The 16,683-nt window shown below is 51.0% G+C and overlaps 1 protein-coding gene across 2 annotated transcripts in view; it reads right to left on the bottom strand.

Moving 5' to 3' along the window:
* Positions 1 to 16,683, bottom strand: part of LOC136004248 (E3 ubiquitin-protein ligase ZNRF1-like) — a 33,954-nt gene that overhangs the window by 14,446 nt on the left and 2,825 nt on the right. The window lies entirely within an intron of this gene.

The raw sequence follows: 16,683 nt of genomic DNA, 5'->3' as shown, positions 1-16,683 counted from the left end.
AGGAGGAGTCATCATCGCATGATGATGAAGAAGAAGAAGAAGAGGTGACTTCTCGACCTCGGACCTCAACTGAGCTACGGAATATGCGAAAAGATTTTACCCGTCAACCAGGGGAGCACATCAACACCTGGTTGCTCCGATGCTGGGACAATGGGGCCGATGGTCACGAACTAGAAGGTAGTGAAGCCAAGCAGCTGGGATCACTTGCTAGAGAAGGGGGAATTGACAAAGCAATTGCAAGAGAGAAAAAGTCCCTCAGTCTTTGGAGGCGGCTCTTGGCAGCTGTGAAAGAAAGGTTTCCATACAAGGATGATGTTATGAGTCGTTCGGCTAAGTGGACTACTTTAGACAAAGGCATCCAGTCTCTGAGGGAATCAGCCATCGTAGAGATGATCTATCACATCAAGCCGAATAATGGGGATGTACCCATAGACCCAGATGAAGTCGAATGTACACGACCCATGTGGCGAAAACTAACACGGAATGCACCGTCATCATATGCCCATTCATTGGCAACAGTAACCTGGAATGATATAGTACCACTGACAGTGGATGAAATGATTCATAAACTCCGAGAGTTCGAAGACAACCTCACCCCTTCCATCATCTCAGCTGTGGAAAAACTGTCCCAGGATCTCAAACAATTGAGGGACGATCTATCTGATTTATCCAGTTCCTCACGTGTACCAACACACGTCTCAGCTATTAACAAAAGGCGTCCTATTCTTCGAGAGAGAAGATACAGGAGGTATACGCCACGGGCCACCCTATGGTTTTATCTGCGGGATCACGGAGAAGACATGACAAAGTGGGACGGAAAACCTACTTCAGTTTTGGAGGAACGAGTGGGCGAATTGAAGAGGGGAGCAAGGCCCAAGACTCATCACCCCATGAGAGCTGCGGCTTCAGTCTCTGGTGAGCAGGCCCCCAGATGGAGTGGAAGAGCTGACTTTACTCCAGCTCCTCTGATAGCGAAGAATAATCCCTTTCAATATGACTTAAGTGTTCAAAGTTGTGATGACTATTAGAGGGGCCCTGCCTCCAGCCAGGTGGAGGTAGGGGATAATCGGATTTACTGGACTGTGTGGGTCAAATGGCCTGGCACATCAGTCCCACAGAAGTATAAGGCTTTAGTAGATACCGGTGCACAGTGTACCCTGATGCCGTCAAGCTGTCAAGGGGTGGAACCCATCTATATTTCTGGAGTGACAGGAGGATCCCAAGAGTTGACTGTATTGGAGGCTGAAATTAGCCTAACTGGGAGGAAATGGCAAAAGCACCCCATTGTGACTGGTCCAGAGGCTCCATGCATCCTGGGCATAGACTACCTCAGGAGAGGGTACTTCAAAGACCCCAAAGGGTACCGATGGGTTTTTGGTATTGCTGCTTTGGAGACTGAGGAAATTGAGCAGCTGTCCACCGTGCCTGGTCTCTCAGACGATCCTTCTGTTGTGGGGTTGCTGAAAGTTGAAGAACAACAAGTGCCAATCGCGACCACAACTGTGCACCGACGGCAATATCGCACCAACCGAGACTCCCTGATTCCTATCCATCAGCTGATTCGTAGATTGGAGAGTCAGGGAGTGATCAGCAGGACCCGCTCACCCTTTAATAGCCCCATATGGCCAGTGCGAAAGTCCAACGGAGAGTGGAGACTAACAGTAGACTATCGTGGCCTGAATGAAGTCACACCGCCATTGAGTGCTGCCGTACCGGACATGCTAGAACTTCAGTATGAATTAGAGTCAAAGGCAGCCAAGTGGTATGCCACAATTGATATTGCCAATGCATTTTTCTCAATTCCTTTGGCAGCAGAGTGCAGGCCACAGTTTGCTTTTACTTGGAGGGGGGTCCAGTTCACTTGGAATCGACTGCCCCAGGGGTGGAAACACAGCCCTACCATTTGCCATGAACTGATCCAGACTGCACTGGAACAGGGGCAAGCTCCAGAACACCTGCAATACATTGATGACATTATCGTGTGGGGCGATACAGCGGAAGAAGTCTTTGAGAAAGGGAGGAAAATAATCCAAATCCTTCTGAAAGCCGGTTTTGCCATAAAACGGAATAAGGTCAAGGGACCTGCACAAGAGATTCAATTTTTAGGAATAAAGTGGCAAGACGGACGTCGCCAGATCCCCACAGATGTGATCAACAAGATAACAGCAATGTCTCCACCAACTAATAAGAAAGAAACACAAGCTTTCTTGGGTGCTGTGGGGTTCTGGAGAATGCACATCCCAAATTACTGTTCGATTGTAAGCCCTCTCTATCATGTGACCCGGAAGAAGAATGATTTTAAATGGGGTCCTGAGCAACAACAAGCCTTTGAACAAATTAAACGTGAGATAGTTCATGCAGTAGCCCTCGGACCAGTCCGGACTGGGCCAGATGTCAAAAATGTACTGTACACCACAGCTGGGGAAAATGGTCCTACCTGGAGCCTTTGGCAGAAAGCCCCAGGGGAGACTCGAGGTCGACCCCTTGGTTTTTGGAGCCGGGGGTACAAAGGATCTGAGGGCAGCTATACCCCAACTGAGAAAGAGATACTGGCAGCCTATGAAGGGGTTCGAGCTGCTTCGGAAGTGATTGGCACTGAAGCACAGCTCCTCCTGGCACCCCGGTTGCCTGTACTGGGCTGGATGTTCAAAGGCAGGGTCTCCTCTACACACCATGCAACTGATGCTACATGGAGTAAATGGGCTGCACTAATTACACAGCGTGCTCGAATAGGAAATCCTAGTCGTCCAGGCATTCTAGAAGTCATCATGGACTGGCCAGAGGGCAAAGATTTTGGAATGTCACCAGAGGAGGAGGTGATGCATGCTGAAGAGGCCCCACCATATAACGAACTGCCAGAAAGAGAAGAACAGTATGCCTTGTTTACTGATGGGTCCTGCCGTATTGTGGGAAAGCATCGGAGATGGAAGGCAGCCGTATGGAGTCCTCGGCAACAAGTTGCAGAAACTGCTGCAGGAGAGGGCGAATCAAGTCAGTTTGCCGAGGTGAAAGCCATCCAGTTGGCCCTGGACATTGCTGAACGAGAAAAGTGGCCAGTACTTTATCTCTACACTGACTCATGGATGGTGGCAAATGCGCTGTGGGGGTGGTTGCAGCAATGGAAGCGAAGCAACTGGCAACGCAGAGGTAAACCCATCTGGGCTGCTGCACTGTGGCAAGATATCGCTGCCCGGGTGCAGAACCTGGTGGTGAAGGTACGCCATGTAGATGCACACGTACCCAAGAGTCGGGCCACTGAGGAACACCAGAACAACCAACAAGTGGATAAAGCTGCTAAGATTGAAGTGGCTCAGATGGACTTAGATTGGCAACATAAAGGTGAATTATTTTTGGCCCGGTGGGCCCATGACGCTTCAGGCCATCAGGGCAGAGATGCAACATCCAGATGGGCCCGTGACCGAGGGGTGGACTTAACAATGGACACTATTGCCCAGGTTATTCATGACTGTGAAACATGTGCTGCAATTAAACAAGCCAAACGGTTAAAGCCTCTCTGGTATGGAGGACGATGGCTGAAGTACAAATATGGGGAGGCCTGGCAGATTGACTATATCACACTCCCACCAACCCGCCAAGGCAAGCGTCATGTCCTTACCATGGTGGAAGCAACCTCCGGATGGCTGGAAACATATGCTGTGCCCCACACCACCGCCCGGAATACTATCCTGGGCCTTGAGAAACAGATTTTGTGGCGACATGGCACCCCAGAGAGAATTGAGTCAGACAATGGGACTCATTTCCGGAATAACCTTATAGACACTTGGGCCAAAGAGCATGGCATTGAGTGGGTATATCACATCCCTTACCATGCACCAGCCTCTGGGAAAATCGAACGGTACAATGGGCTGTTAAAAACCTCACTGAGAGCAATGGGTGGGGGAACTTTCAAGCATTGGGATACACACTTACCAAAGGCCACCTGGTTGGTTAACACTAGAGGATCGGTCAATAGAGCTGGCCCAGCCCAGTCAGAACTTTTACATATTGTAGAGGGGGACAAAGTTCCTGTGGTGCATACGAAGAATTTGCTGGGGAAGACAGTCTAGGTTATTCCTGCTTCAGGTAAAGGCAAACCCACTCGTGGGATTGCTTTTGCTCAGGGACCCGGATATACTTGGTGGGTAATGCAGGAAAACGGGGAAGTCCGATGTATACCTCAAGGGGATTTGATTTTAGGGGAAAACAGCCAATGAACTTAATTGTGTGCTGTTGCCTGCTGTGTAATACTTTTAGAGACCATCAATTAGATGTCTTCAGGTCACCAGAGACTGGCCCTGACTTCCCTCCAACCGTCATCCCAACAAAGAATGAATTCTGATAGAACCAGACAAGTTCTGCAGTGAAGAATCATCACCAGCAGGCAACAATCCAACACTGCACACAGCTTTTCCTGCCCTGAAAAGACTGTTACAAAGGATGGAACCTGACATCATGGACCGAATGGACTCAGCAGCTTTATAAGGACTGGTCTATGCACTAAGAGTGTACTGGGATAAGACTGATGGTATACTGAAAAATGTGGGATCTGAGCATGATGTGAATGGTATGGAATAAGGGGTGGATACTGTCCTGGGTTTACCAGGAGCCGTTTTGCTCCTTCTTAGTAACTGGTGCAAGCTCTGTGTTTTGACTTCCAGCCTGGGCAGAGAGTTGATAATACCGATTGTTTTTAGTTGTTGCTAAGTAATGTTTATTCTGGCCAAGGACTCTGTGAGTCTCATGCTCTGCTGGGGACGAGGGAGGCCGGGAGGAAGCAGAGACAGGACACCTGACCCAAACTAGCCAAAGAGGTATTCCATACCATAGCACGTCATGCCCGGAGGGGGAACTGGAAGTTACCCGGAAGGGGCAGGCTCTGGCTCTTCGGGGGGGTCGAACTCGTTCGGCGGTGGTATCGTATTCTCTTGTTATTTTCTCTTATCAATATTATCATTGGTGGTAGCAGCAGTGATTTGTGTTATACCTTAGTTACTGGGCTGTTCTTATCTCAACCCGTGGGAGTTACATTCTCCTGATTTTCCTCCCCATCCCTCCGGGAGTGGGGAGGGTCGGGGGGGGGGGTGAGTGGACGACCTGTGTGGATTGGTTTAAACCACGACAGGCACCCAGGAGAATCAGGCCCAAACCCACCTCCCCTTACAGAAGAAAACAGCATCAGCTGCATTGGCAGATGCAGGAGCCAAAGCCCAACATGGCTCTGCGGCCCAGGGCACTGGGTGAATGTAGTGACAGTGCTGGGCTATTGCACAGCACAAGAGTTGACATGAGCAGGGACACATAGGCAGGAAGGAGAAAAGCACTTAAGCAGCCTCATTTGCCAGCTCTGAAAAAGGCCCCTATGAGTGTCCTTTCTCCCAATTCAAGGCTGCAGGGAGGTGGGAGAGCATAAAGGATGGCTCCAGGGTGGAAACAAACATCCCACCTTCCTGGGGATGGAAGGGAGACAGGGCTGCATGATGCTAGTGAGCCAGCCCCAGATGATCAGCCAGGCACCAAGGACGTGGCTGGGATGGGACATCCCTGGATGGCAGAGCTTGGAAAGAAGCTAAGTGGGCCTTGGCAATGGTCCATCCCTGTCCCACCCTACCATTTCCTTGCTGACGGAGTCAGTCCACCTTGCTGAGCCAGGAGAAAATAAATGTTTGTAATGTGAAGTAGCACCCCAAAAAGAAGCTGCTTCTTTGCAAGGCAAGGTTTTGCAGTGTCTAAGAAAAGCTGTCCCTGACTTGCAGTGGCTCCTGGCAAAGTCCCTGTGCTGCAGGTGTTTGCCACTAGGTTGGCCACACACCAGCCAAGGGCAGCAGGGACATGCCATGGGCGATTAGCACCACCCTAACACTTGAGGCTTTGGAGATGCCTCTGCCCCCTCCCACCCAACTCAAGCCACAAAAAGCAGATGCAGCAGCAAAGAAAAGTCATCAGTGCTCCAGCTGGGATGCGGGGCCGAAGGGATGCAGGACATGAGTGGAGGGGCTGGGTGGCATCATGTTGCAGCAGCCTAGGGTTGCCTTGCTGCAAGCCAGGAGGCAGAGATATTTTACTATATTGTATTTTTTTTAGGCAGCTGGTTTCTTATGGGCATGGGGGGGGGGGGGGGGGGGGGAAGGACAGGAAGAAGGAGAACAGATTGCAATACTGGGGCTGAGGAAAGCCAGAGAGTTGGAAAGGGGCAGGAGACACAAGTGAGGGAACCCCACAGGGACATCTTCTCCAGAGCACCCAAAGCCATTGAGCCTCAGCAGATGGACACACCAAAGCCATACAAGACACCTCCAGCATGGCCTGTAGTGTGGACAGCTGAACCCAGGACAGGTACCTATGCTACAGGTAGGGAGCATCTCCCTCCTATAGCCCAGTCTATGCTGCAGAATCAGTTCCTCCAGACCTGGATGAGAAAGGCAACCTCACCCTGCCTGCCAGTCCTACTTCACTGCAGAAATACACCCCCGGTTGCTGGGAACAGGCTTCATAAGGAAGTATAGCCCAAAGCTAATTTTAGCATCCCAGAGAAAAGCAAAGTTAAGCAGAGGGATCCCAGGCAACAGCCCAGCAAAGGCATTAACACTTTAGACTCCTGACATGGGGCTGCAGGGCTTGAATTTACTGAGTTTCTAGCTCATTCAGGGCTCCTGCTAGTCACAAAACCAGCCTGAGGCCATCTCATGGCACACAAGAGCAGCAAGGCACTAATTCACTACCTCCTGAGGGAGGCTCTGGGTTTCAAATTCACTGCCCAAAGAGGAGAGAAATCCTGTAGGCACCTGGAAATTTCCAAAGGGCTTACCTATGCACCTGCTTCTTCCCTCCTGACTCTTTATTGCACAAAGGAGGAAGCCCAACCACAAACCCTGCTGCAGGCAGCAGCATCTGCAAGATGCACAGAGCCAACAGGGCAATGGGGGGGTGGGGGGTGTCCTGGGAGTCCAAATGAAGGATCACAGGGGATCTTCCAGCAGCAAAGTGGGATGTGAAGACTTGGAAAGCAGAGCTGAAAGGGAGAGTTGGGATGCTTTGGCTGGGAGGGAGCAGCAGCAAGGAAATGTCACATGGGGACCAGGTGTGAGTCACTCCCAAACCATCGTTGGGAGGCACCCATGGAGTCCCTGCTGTGGGCTCCATCTGCTGCCAAGCTGCCAGAGGAACTCCTGCTTTCCAGAAGGCTCAAGTGCAAAAGCCTGACCTAAGCTACTCCCAAACCAAACCGGATCCGAGGATGTGGGGTGACACAGCAGCTCCCTAGCTCCCTCCCTCCTGAACCCTGGGTTTTTCCAAAGCATAACACTCATGTCTTGATGCTGCTAAGGCTCCATCATGCCTCAGCTTCAGCTGATCTTGCTGGGGAGGATGAAGGGACACTCCAGAGAGACATGATGACATGCCCCGGCTTTGTGATGCTGACAGAGGGAGCAGAGCACAGCACTGATCTCACCCATGTACCCCCTCCTGCCAGGAAACAATTCCATCTGGCTCCTGAGACACATCCTCCCTGGGCAGCAAGACTCCCAGCCCCTGGGGTGTGTAGGAAGCACAAGGCACTGCTTTTCAGGGTAGAGAAAGGGCAATTTTTAAGTAGCAGGCAGCAGAGACAAAATGCACACAGAGCTACAGCCACAGGCAGCACATGGCTGGGAAATGCCTGTGGCCAGTTAACACTGTTTTTTTCTGCAGAAAGACACCATTGGGAAAAAGCCCTAGGTGGGAGCACACTGCAGAGCAAACCCTAACCTCAGCTGCCCCTGGCATGGTAGGAAGAGATGCACGGCAAAGAGCATCTCCCTGCTCCACAGGAGGGTCTGGAATTGCTAAGGTATGCCCAGTGAATGCTCCCAGCTACCAGGACAGCAGGGAGGGAAAAGGTGGGGTGCAGACCTGCAGGATGATCACACACCTCTGCTGTGCATGGTACAGGAGGGGAGGGATGCTCAACAGCACCAAACTGCCCAGCCAGTCAGCATGAGCTCCTCTTCTCCAGCCGTAGACATACATCCATGCCAGATCCTGTTAGCAAGGCAAGATGGGCTGCACACCATGCCACAGGCAGGAACAACCCTGCCTGGCTGTCCCATCTCTTCTGCTCCTGACTCCCCCCTTCGCTTCAACACATGCCACCCTCAAACACGGGAAGGGCTGAGCTGTCCCATAGCCAGCGGCTGTTGGGAGCAGGAAGGAAACAGGGGGGCTGCAGATGACAAAAATCCCAGCTGTGGGATTTCAAGCTCTATCTTCCCCAGGAGAAAGAAAAAACACCAATGCAACACCCAGGGGAACACAGTGTACCCCCACTTCCAAAGCTGTGCAGGGCCTTGGGAAGCAGAGCTCCCCATGAAATACTCACCCAGAACCAGCCACAAGGGTGCTGTCTGCTTCATAAGGTAAGCAAAAAGAAGTCAAAGGTGTCTACAACCACCCTTGGAAGGGTAAGATCCAGGCAAACAGCAGACTTCAAGGGCTATGAAATCAACATTGCAATAAATAAGCAGATGGACAACAGCTCAAAGCAGCAAGATCTGGGTAGGTATAACCTGGAAGGCCAAGGCAGCTCAGGCAGGGTGCTCAGCCTCACCCTATCCTGCTCAAGAGCTTAACAGACGTCAGTGTGGACTGAGGTCAGTTTTGCGGCCTGACTCGACCTCCCTGCAGACAGCAATTTAAGCCATCAACTCTCCCCCTTCATTTTCCCCAGCCACAGATGTACAGGCCTTGGATGGATGGATGGATGGATTGAAAGGCAAAACCATTTCCCTGCAGCACTGCTGACAAAATGCAGCTCCATCACTATGTAGGGAAAGCTCCCAAATGGATTACTGCAATTACCCTGGCTGCAGGAGGAACTGTGGGTTTTCCCTCGCTGGTGACAAAGACTTCCCCAAAAAATCCAATCCCCCAAACACCCACCACACCAAGCTGCAATGCAAAGAGTAGTGCCCCCAGCACTACCACTGAGCCACAATCAGAGAAACGATGGAGAAAGTCAAGGGGAGAATGAAGCCAGCTGCCTTTTGAGGCAGCAACAGGTAAAGAGGCACAGAGGATGTGGAAACTCCTTAAAGCCAGCAGCCCCAGAAAATAAAATGCTGGGCAGGGATGCAGGACAGGGGAAGCATCACTCAGTTCTCCTGCCTGCCTGCTGCTTTCCTTCTCTTGTATTCCAGGCAACTGGCCTCTAAAAATACCCACTGTTGTCACGCAGTCCTACCTGCTAGGGCCAGGAAACAGGTCTGAGCAGCTTTCAGAGCAATTCTTCACCTGTGTCATTGTGCTTCCCTCACCAGGACCAGCCCCATATCTGTGCCTGGTAGGTGACAGTCTCTCAGGAACCATGGCTATAACTCAACCCAGCCTCACCAGGAATATACAGCACTGGGGAATTTCTGTTAAAACTAGCAAAAGTGTAAGTATTTCCACTGCATCTCTCTGCTCCTCTACAAAGCACCACCAGACTGTTGCACAAGGTGCACAGTCTCATTTCTGCACTGCTGATGGGAGGCCCACAGCTGCCTGAGTGTGCATGAGTGCACAGAGCCAGGAACTTCCCCAACCTGCAACCTGCTGCTGACACCACCTGGAGCAGCTCAGCTCTGTGGGGAAGGAGGGGAGAGGAGTTAGCTCCACCTCGGAGATGCACTGCAGCCTCTCCAACAGCAAAGCACCATCCCTGCTCATACTCCCCTCCTCTGCTCACATCCTGGCAGGGCAGGAAACCCACCAATAGCTGGGCTCTGCCCATGGGAAATGTTGTGCAGCTGCAGGAGAAGAGGCCCCAGGCCAGCAGAGTTTCCTGCAGCTGCACCTCCTGATGGCCTCCCACCAGAAAGCACCAAGGCAAAGAGCTTGGCCAAAGCAGCACCTGCAAGAGAAAACAGGAGCATTCCCAGGTGAGGAGACCCAAACCTCAAGTGGGTTCACCTGCATTTGAAACCTGCCTGGTGGGACTGGTGTAGGTGAGACATCCAAGGCCCAACTTTAACCACTCCTGCTCTATCTGCAAGAAAAAAATGGGTTTACCTCCACAGACAGAAGCTGATGTCCTGATGTACTAGAGCAGGAGGGCAAAATGCTCTGCATCAGGGCCTGCTGCTTTACAGCATCACTTGTATAAATCTTAGAATCCCAGACTGGTTTGGGTTGGAAGGGACCTTAAAGCTCACCCAGTTCCAACCCCCTGCCACGGGCAGGGACACCTTCCACTAGACCAGGTTGCTCCAAGCCCCGTCCAACCTGGCCTTGAACACTGCCGGGGATGGGGCAGCCACAGCTTCTCTGGGCAACCTGTATGAGTGGCTTACCACCCTCACAGTAAAGAACTTCCTTATATCCAACCTGAATCTCCCATTTAAGTATGAATCCATTGTCCCTTGTCCTATCACTGATTTCAATTTTCAAGGGAACCAGGAAAAAGCCAGGTCACATTTACTCAAAGCCAAGTATTCAGCACATCTGGTGTACCAGCAGCAGAGGCAATGAGACGTGCCTCATGGTTGCCCACCGGCTGGCTGGGGTGCCACAGAACCAGTTCCTACAGAGGGAATTCATTCAAAGATCTCTTTGTTGCTTGTCTGATTTGTCATAGGGAGATTACATGGGAGAAAAAAAAAGGCTTTTTTTTTCTCCCCCTCCCTCCAAAGTGGTTTTTTTTCTCCCTCCCTGCGTTTCTCTTGAAATTAATTTTCAGCATTTAGCAGCATTTTCCCATAACTCTCCACAGCTCCCTTGGCCCAGCACCAGCCTAGGTACCACTCCTCCACCAAAGATGTCTACAGCTGATTGATCCTCCAGCCAGCAAATGAGAGGGAGCACAGGAGCCCTGAGAGCACATTAATAAACAAGAGAAGCTTTTAGTTATTCCAGTCACCAGAACAAACAACAAAACAAACCAGCATGGGACAAACTTACATCATGGGCTGGGAAGACAATCCTGCCTGGGAAGTGGGTCAGCCCAGGGAGCATGAGAGCATCCCACTCAGCATCTCTGGAACACACGTGTGTGGAGGGGGAAGAGGGCACCCAGCTCCCCTATGCTGATTTAAGCACAAGCTTAAGAGCATGCCCAGCCAAGCTGTTATCATGAACAGCAATTAGTGCCTGGCTCCTGGGCAAGGCAAAGAGATTTTGGATAGCACTGGAGTCAAGGCAGCACAGCTCTCACTACAGAGACCAGAGATAATCACTGCCAGCTCCTCACACGCAATGCCAATGTTGACACACTTAAACCTCATCAGGCTGCAGGCCTGATATGCCTTCCAGTCTCCCATCTGCTGGTATTCAGTACTTTGTTCTTCCAAGGTAGCTGCTGCCTCTTGCCCTGGGTGTATCACAGAATCACAGAATCCCAAGGGTTGGAAGGGACCTCAAAAGATCATCTAGTCCAACCCCCCTGCAAGAGCAGGGTAACCTACAGTACATCACACAGGAACTTGTCCAGGCGGGCCTTGAATATCTCCAACGTAGGAGACTCCACAACCCCCCTGGGCAACCTGTTCCAGTGCTCTGGCACTCTCACAGTAAAAAAGTTTTTCCTGATGTTCACATGGAACCTCCTATGCTCCAGTTTACACCCACTGCCCCTTGTCCTGTCACTGGACATCACTGAAAAAAGCCTAGCTCCATCATCCTGACACTCACCCTTTACATAATTGTAAACATTGATGAGGTCACCCCTCAGTCTCCTCCAAGCTAAAGAGACCCAGCTCCCTCAGCCTCTCCTCATAAGGGAGATGTTCCACTCCCTTAATCATCTTTGTGGCTCTGCGCTGGACTCCTTCAAGCAATTCCCTGTCCTTCTTGAACAGAGGGGCCCAGAACTGGACGCAATATTCCAGACGCGGCCTCACCAAGGCTGAGTAGAGGGGGAGGAGAACCTCTCTTGACCTACTAACCACACCCTTTCTAATACACCCTAGGATGCCATTGGCCTTTTTGGCCACAAGAGCACATTGCTGGCTCATGGTCATCCTCCTATCCACCAGGACCCCAGGTCCCTTTCCCCTTCGCTACTTTCCAGCAGGTCACCCCCCAACCTGTACTGGTCCATGGGGTTGTTCTTCCCCAGGTGCAAGACTCTACACTTGCCCTTGTTGAATTTCATCAAATTTCTCCCCGCCCAACTCTCCAGCCTGTCCAGGTCTCGCTGAATGGCAGCACAGTCCTCTGGTGTGTCAGCCACTCCTCCCAGTTTTGTGTCATCAGCAAACTTGCTGAGGGTGCACTCAGTTCCCTCATCCAGGTCATTGATGAAAATATTAAACAGCACCGGTCCCAGCACTGACCCCTGAGGAACTCCACTAGTCACAGACCTCCAGCTAGATTCTGCGCCATTGACCACAACTCTCTGCCTTCTTCCTTTCAACCAGCTCTTGATCCACCTCACTACCTGATCATCGAGCCCACACTTCCTTAGCTTATCTATGAGGATGCTGTGGGAGACAGTATCAAATGCCCTACTGAAATCAAGAAAAACCACATCTACCGCTCTACCATCATCCACCCACCTAGTTACTTCCTCATAGAAGGCTATAAGGTTGGTCATACATGACTTTCCCCTCATAAAACCATGTTGGCTGCTCTTAATGACCCCCTCATCCTTGATATGCCTAGTGATGGAGTCAAGAATAAGTTGTTCCATCACCTTTCCAGGGATGGAGGTAAGGCTGACCGGTCTATAATTACCTGGGTCCTCCTTCTTGCCCTTCTTATAGACTGGTGTGACATTTGCCATCCGCCAATCCTCAGGCACCTCTCCTGTTTCCCACGACTTACCAAAGATGATGGAGAGTGGCCGAGCAATGACCTCCGCCAGCTCCCTCAGCACCCGTGGGTGTATGCCATCCGGACCCATCGATTTACAGATGTCCAGACTGCTTAACTGATCCCTAACCCAATCCTCATCTACCAAAGCAAACTCCTCCTTTGTCCTGACTCCTTCTGGGGCTACAGGAATCTTGGGCCTCCGGGGAGAGTCTGCAGGAGTAAAGACAGAGGCAAAGAAGGCATTCAGCACCTCTGCCTTCTTAAAATCCTCTGTCTCCAGGGCACCCACTTCGTTCAGCAGTGGGCCTATATTGCCTCTTGTGTTAGTTTTATCCGCTATGTGTTTGAAAAAGCCCTTTCTATTGTCCTTAACCCAACTTGCAAGATTAACTTTCAAGGAGGCCTTAGCTGTCCTAATTGCCTCCCTACATCCTCTAACAACTGTCCTATATTCCTCCCAAGTGGTTAGCCCCTCCTTCCATAATCCATAGATTCTCTTTTTCCACATGAGTTTGCCCAGCAATTCCTTGTTTAACCACGCCGGTCTCCTAGATCCCTTACTTGATTTCCTACCCATTGGGACACTCTGATCCTGAGCTTGGAAGAAGTGGTCCTTAAATGCTGACCAACTATCTTGAGCCCCTTTACCACCTAATACCCTTTCCCATGAAACTTCCCTTAGCAATTGAATGAAGAGGCCAAAGTTAGCCCTTCAGAAATCCAGAATTCTGGCCTTGCTAGGTATTCTGATCCTCCCACACAGGATCCTAAACTCCACCATCTCATGGTCACTGCAGCCAAGGCTGCCATTGACCATCGCCACTTCAACCAAACCCTCCTTGTTGGTGAGTACTAGATCCAGCAGCGCTGCTCTCCTAGTTGGTTTGTCCACCATTTGCATTAAGTTATCATCAATGCACTGGAGGAACCTCCTAGACTGTGAATGACTGGCTGTGTGAGTCTTCCAGCAAATATCGGGGTAGTTAAAATCCCCCATGAGGGCCAAGGCATGTAGTCGTGAGGCTGCTTTCAGCTGCCTGTAGAAAGCCTCATCAACTCCTTCGTCCTGATCAGGAGGTCTATAATAGACCCCCACAACTGTATCACCTGTACCAGCCAGTCCCTTAATTCATACCCACAGACTTTCCACTTGATCCTCATCTGCCCCTGGGCAGAACTCAATACATTCTAGTTGTTCTCTCACATAAAGAGCAACTCCACCACCTCGCTGGTGTATGCTGCCCTGCAGCTAGCTCGGAGAAGGCTGAAGCAGAAGAGCAACCCCTCCAGACCCAAGGAGTCAGACAGCTGAATATCACCAACCTGAGGAGTCATCACAGCCACTTCCAAATGATCCCTCAAAACAGGCTAGGAAAATCCTGCACCACTTCCAAAAGATCCCTCACAAGCTAAGAAAATTGTGTCTGTTCAGCCTGGAGAAGAGAAGCTGTGTGGAGACCTCAGAGCAGCCTTCCAGTATCTGAAGGAGGCCTACAAGGATGCTGGAAAGTGACTCTTCATCAGGGACTATAATGATAGGACAAGGGGTGATGGATTCAGACTTGAATGGGAAATTTAGGTTAGATATAAGGAAGAAATTATTTACAGTGAGAGTGGTGAGGCCCTGGCACAGGCTGCCCAAGGAAGTTGTGTATGCTCCATCCCTGGCAGTGTTCAAGGCCAGGTGGGACAGGACTTGGAGCAACCTGGTCTAGTGGAAGGTGTCCCTGCCTGTGGCAGGAGATTGGAACTAGATAACCTTAAGATACTTTCCAACCCTAACCACTCTATGATTCTATGATCCACAGGCCTGGCAATGCTGTGGGTGCCCGACCCAGCTGCCAGGCAGTCACTAGTGCCAAACACAAAAAGACAGCTTGAGGACAGCCTCCTTTGGAAATTTCCACTGGCAAAAATAGATTCATAATGACAAGTTCCTGCAGACCTTGGGGTGCCCTTCCCCTGGCCTAGCACCCATAAGGGGGGAGGGAAGCACATACAATTTCTACACGTTGAAAAGCTGGTGTCAGGAAAGTCAGGGCTGAAAGTGGACTCACTGACTAGCCAGCTAGAATTAAGGCTTCTGGTTTTGGTGGAGACTGCAATGGCAGGACTAGCCCAGGAGTGAGGATTGCCAAGTGAGAAAAGGCTCAGGATTGAAGCTGGCAGAGAACAACAAGGGATCACCACAGACATGCCTCTCCCCAGCCAGGCAGAAACCAGGGCTGCCCAGCACAGGTATTTACACAAGACTTTCAGCTCATCCTCCAACAAGTGATCCCTATTTCACATCCCTTACTCCAGAACCAGATTAAAGAGCACTTCCAGCTTGTTTCACTCTCTAAAGCTGCCTGGAGAAGGACCCAACTCAACAGCCTGGCTACCATCTCTGCACCAGCTACCCTTTGATCTTCTCCAGGTGGGGTCCTCCTGCTCCAGGAAAGTTGCTGCTGAGAAAGTAGCAGCTCCTTTGGCAAAGGAGACCTCCTAACCTTGCTGCTGCCAGCATCCAGGACAAACAGCTTGTTTTGTCAGTGCATGGAAAGCTTGCAACATTCTTGATGGCACAGCACATAAGGATGAGCTAGGCATTTCCCTGGGCTAGCCAGCATATGAAGAGATATGGATTTATTAAAGCTTCAAACACTCAAGGGCTTTGGGTGATGAGGGGGAATTACAGATAAAGCTATTTACAGCTTCTGCAAACTCCCTGAGAAGTCCTAATGGTCATGAAGCTACAGAGATGGGGTCAAGCACTACAAGCTAACTCCAAAGTTGCAAAAGTGGTTTTGTCATCTTCCACCTGCATAAGCAGGAAGCAGATCTCAAACTCTGGGCAGAAAGGGAAATCCCAGAGCAGCTTCAGGTGGTGCTGGAGCAGTTACATTGCTTGCGTGGATCCAGACACGCCTTGGAAAATCCCCATCAGGAAGCAGGATCCACTTATCCAAGGATGTGCTGTTGCCTTAGAGGGAGGGACAAGCTTTACCAAAAAGGTCAGAGCCCCTTCACCCACCCCATTTGAAAGACATTTAGGCTTTGCCATTCCTAAGAGCAGCAGCTTTCCTTCCCTCACCCTGGAAGGGCAAAGGCAATCAGTACACAATTGCTCCTGCTGTCCCTGCACCCCAGCAGCTGTGGCAGAGCCGGGAGGATTCAGCAGTGGGCTCTTCTTGCTGACTGTCATGACACACAGCTCCCTACAGTGATGCTGCAGCACATGCTGGTCCTGGGGACCACTTCACAACCTCCCCCTGCACAGGCTTCCCAGCACTTCTCTCTCCCTCTCTGGGCAAGCCTGGCTCTTCTGCAAGCCTTCAACTGCAGAGGGGGTAAAGGAGTCAAGACCAGCCAAGGAAAAGATCTCAAGCCCACCCCATCTCAATCCTCAGGGTCCCTGCTGATAGGTCCAGCATCACAGATAGAGGGAGCAGCAAGTTGCCAAGCCTATCTGCATGCTCCTGTTATCACAAACATGCTGCTGCAACAGCAGCATTTTATCACTGCTGTTAAGTCAGGGCTCCTTGCTGTCCCACTGTGGTCCCCACAGAGCCTAAGCTGCACTTTGAGGCTCCTGGCTCTACTCCCAAACCCAAGTACTCCTGGAAGCGCAAGCCTATGTGCACAACCTTCCTCACTGGCACTGTCCAAGTCTCTAGCCTGTGTAGAGGCAGGAGAAAAGGGGCAGGCAGGGCAAGGATCCACTCTCCAGACCTGTTAAGTCACAGAGTTTGGGGGGTTCCTCTCCTGAGGCAGTACAGCAATTCAGGCAGACCCCAGGGATCCCCAGGCACACATCCTGCTGAGTGGGTTCAGTGTGTTGGTGACCCCCCTCATTCCCACCCTTGAGTCATATTTCAAAAGGAGCAGGGACAGTCAGGCACAGCAATGTCAAAACTCCTCTCCATTTACTGG

The sequence above is a fragment of the Lathamus discolor genome, chromosome W (assembly GCF_037157495.1).
Source record: "Lathamus discolor isolate bLatDis1 chromosome W, bLatDis1.hap1, whole genome shotgun sequence".
Taxonomy (NCBI): domain Eukaryota; kingdom Metazoa; phylum Chordata; class Aves; order Psittaciformes; family Psittacidae; genus Lathamus; species Lathamus discolor.
This window is presented reverse-complemented; position numbering and strand designations above follow the sequence as displayed.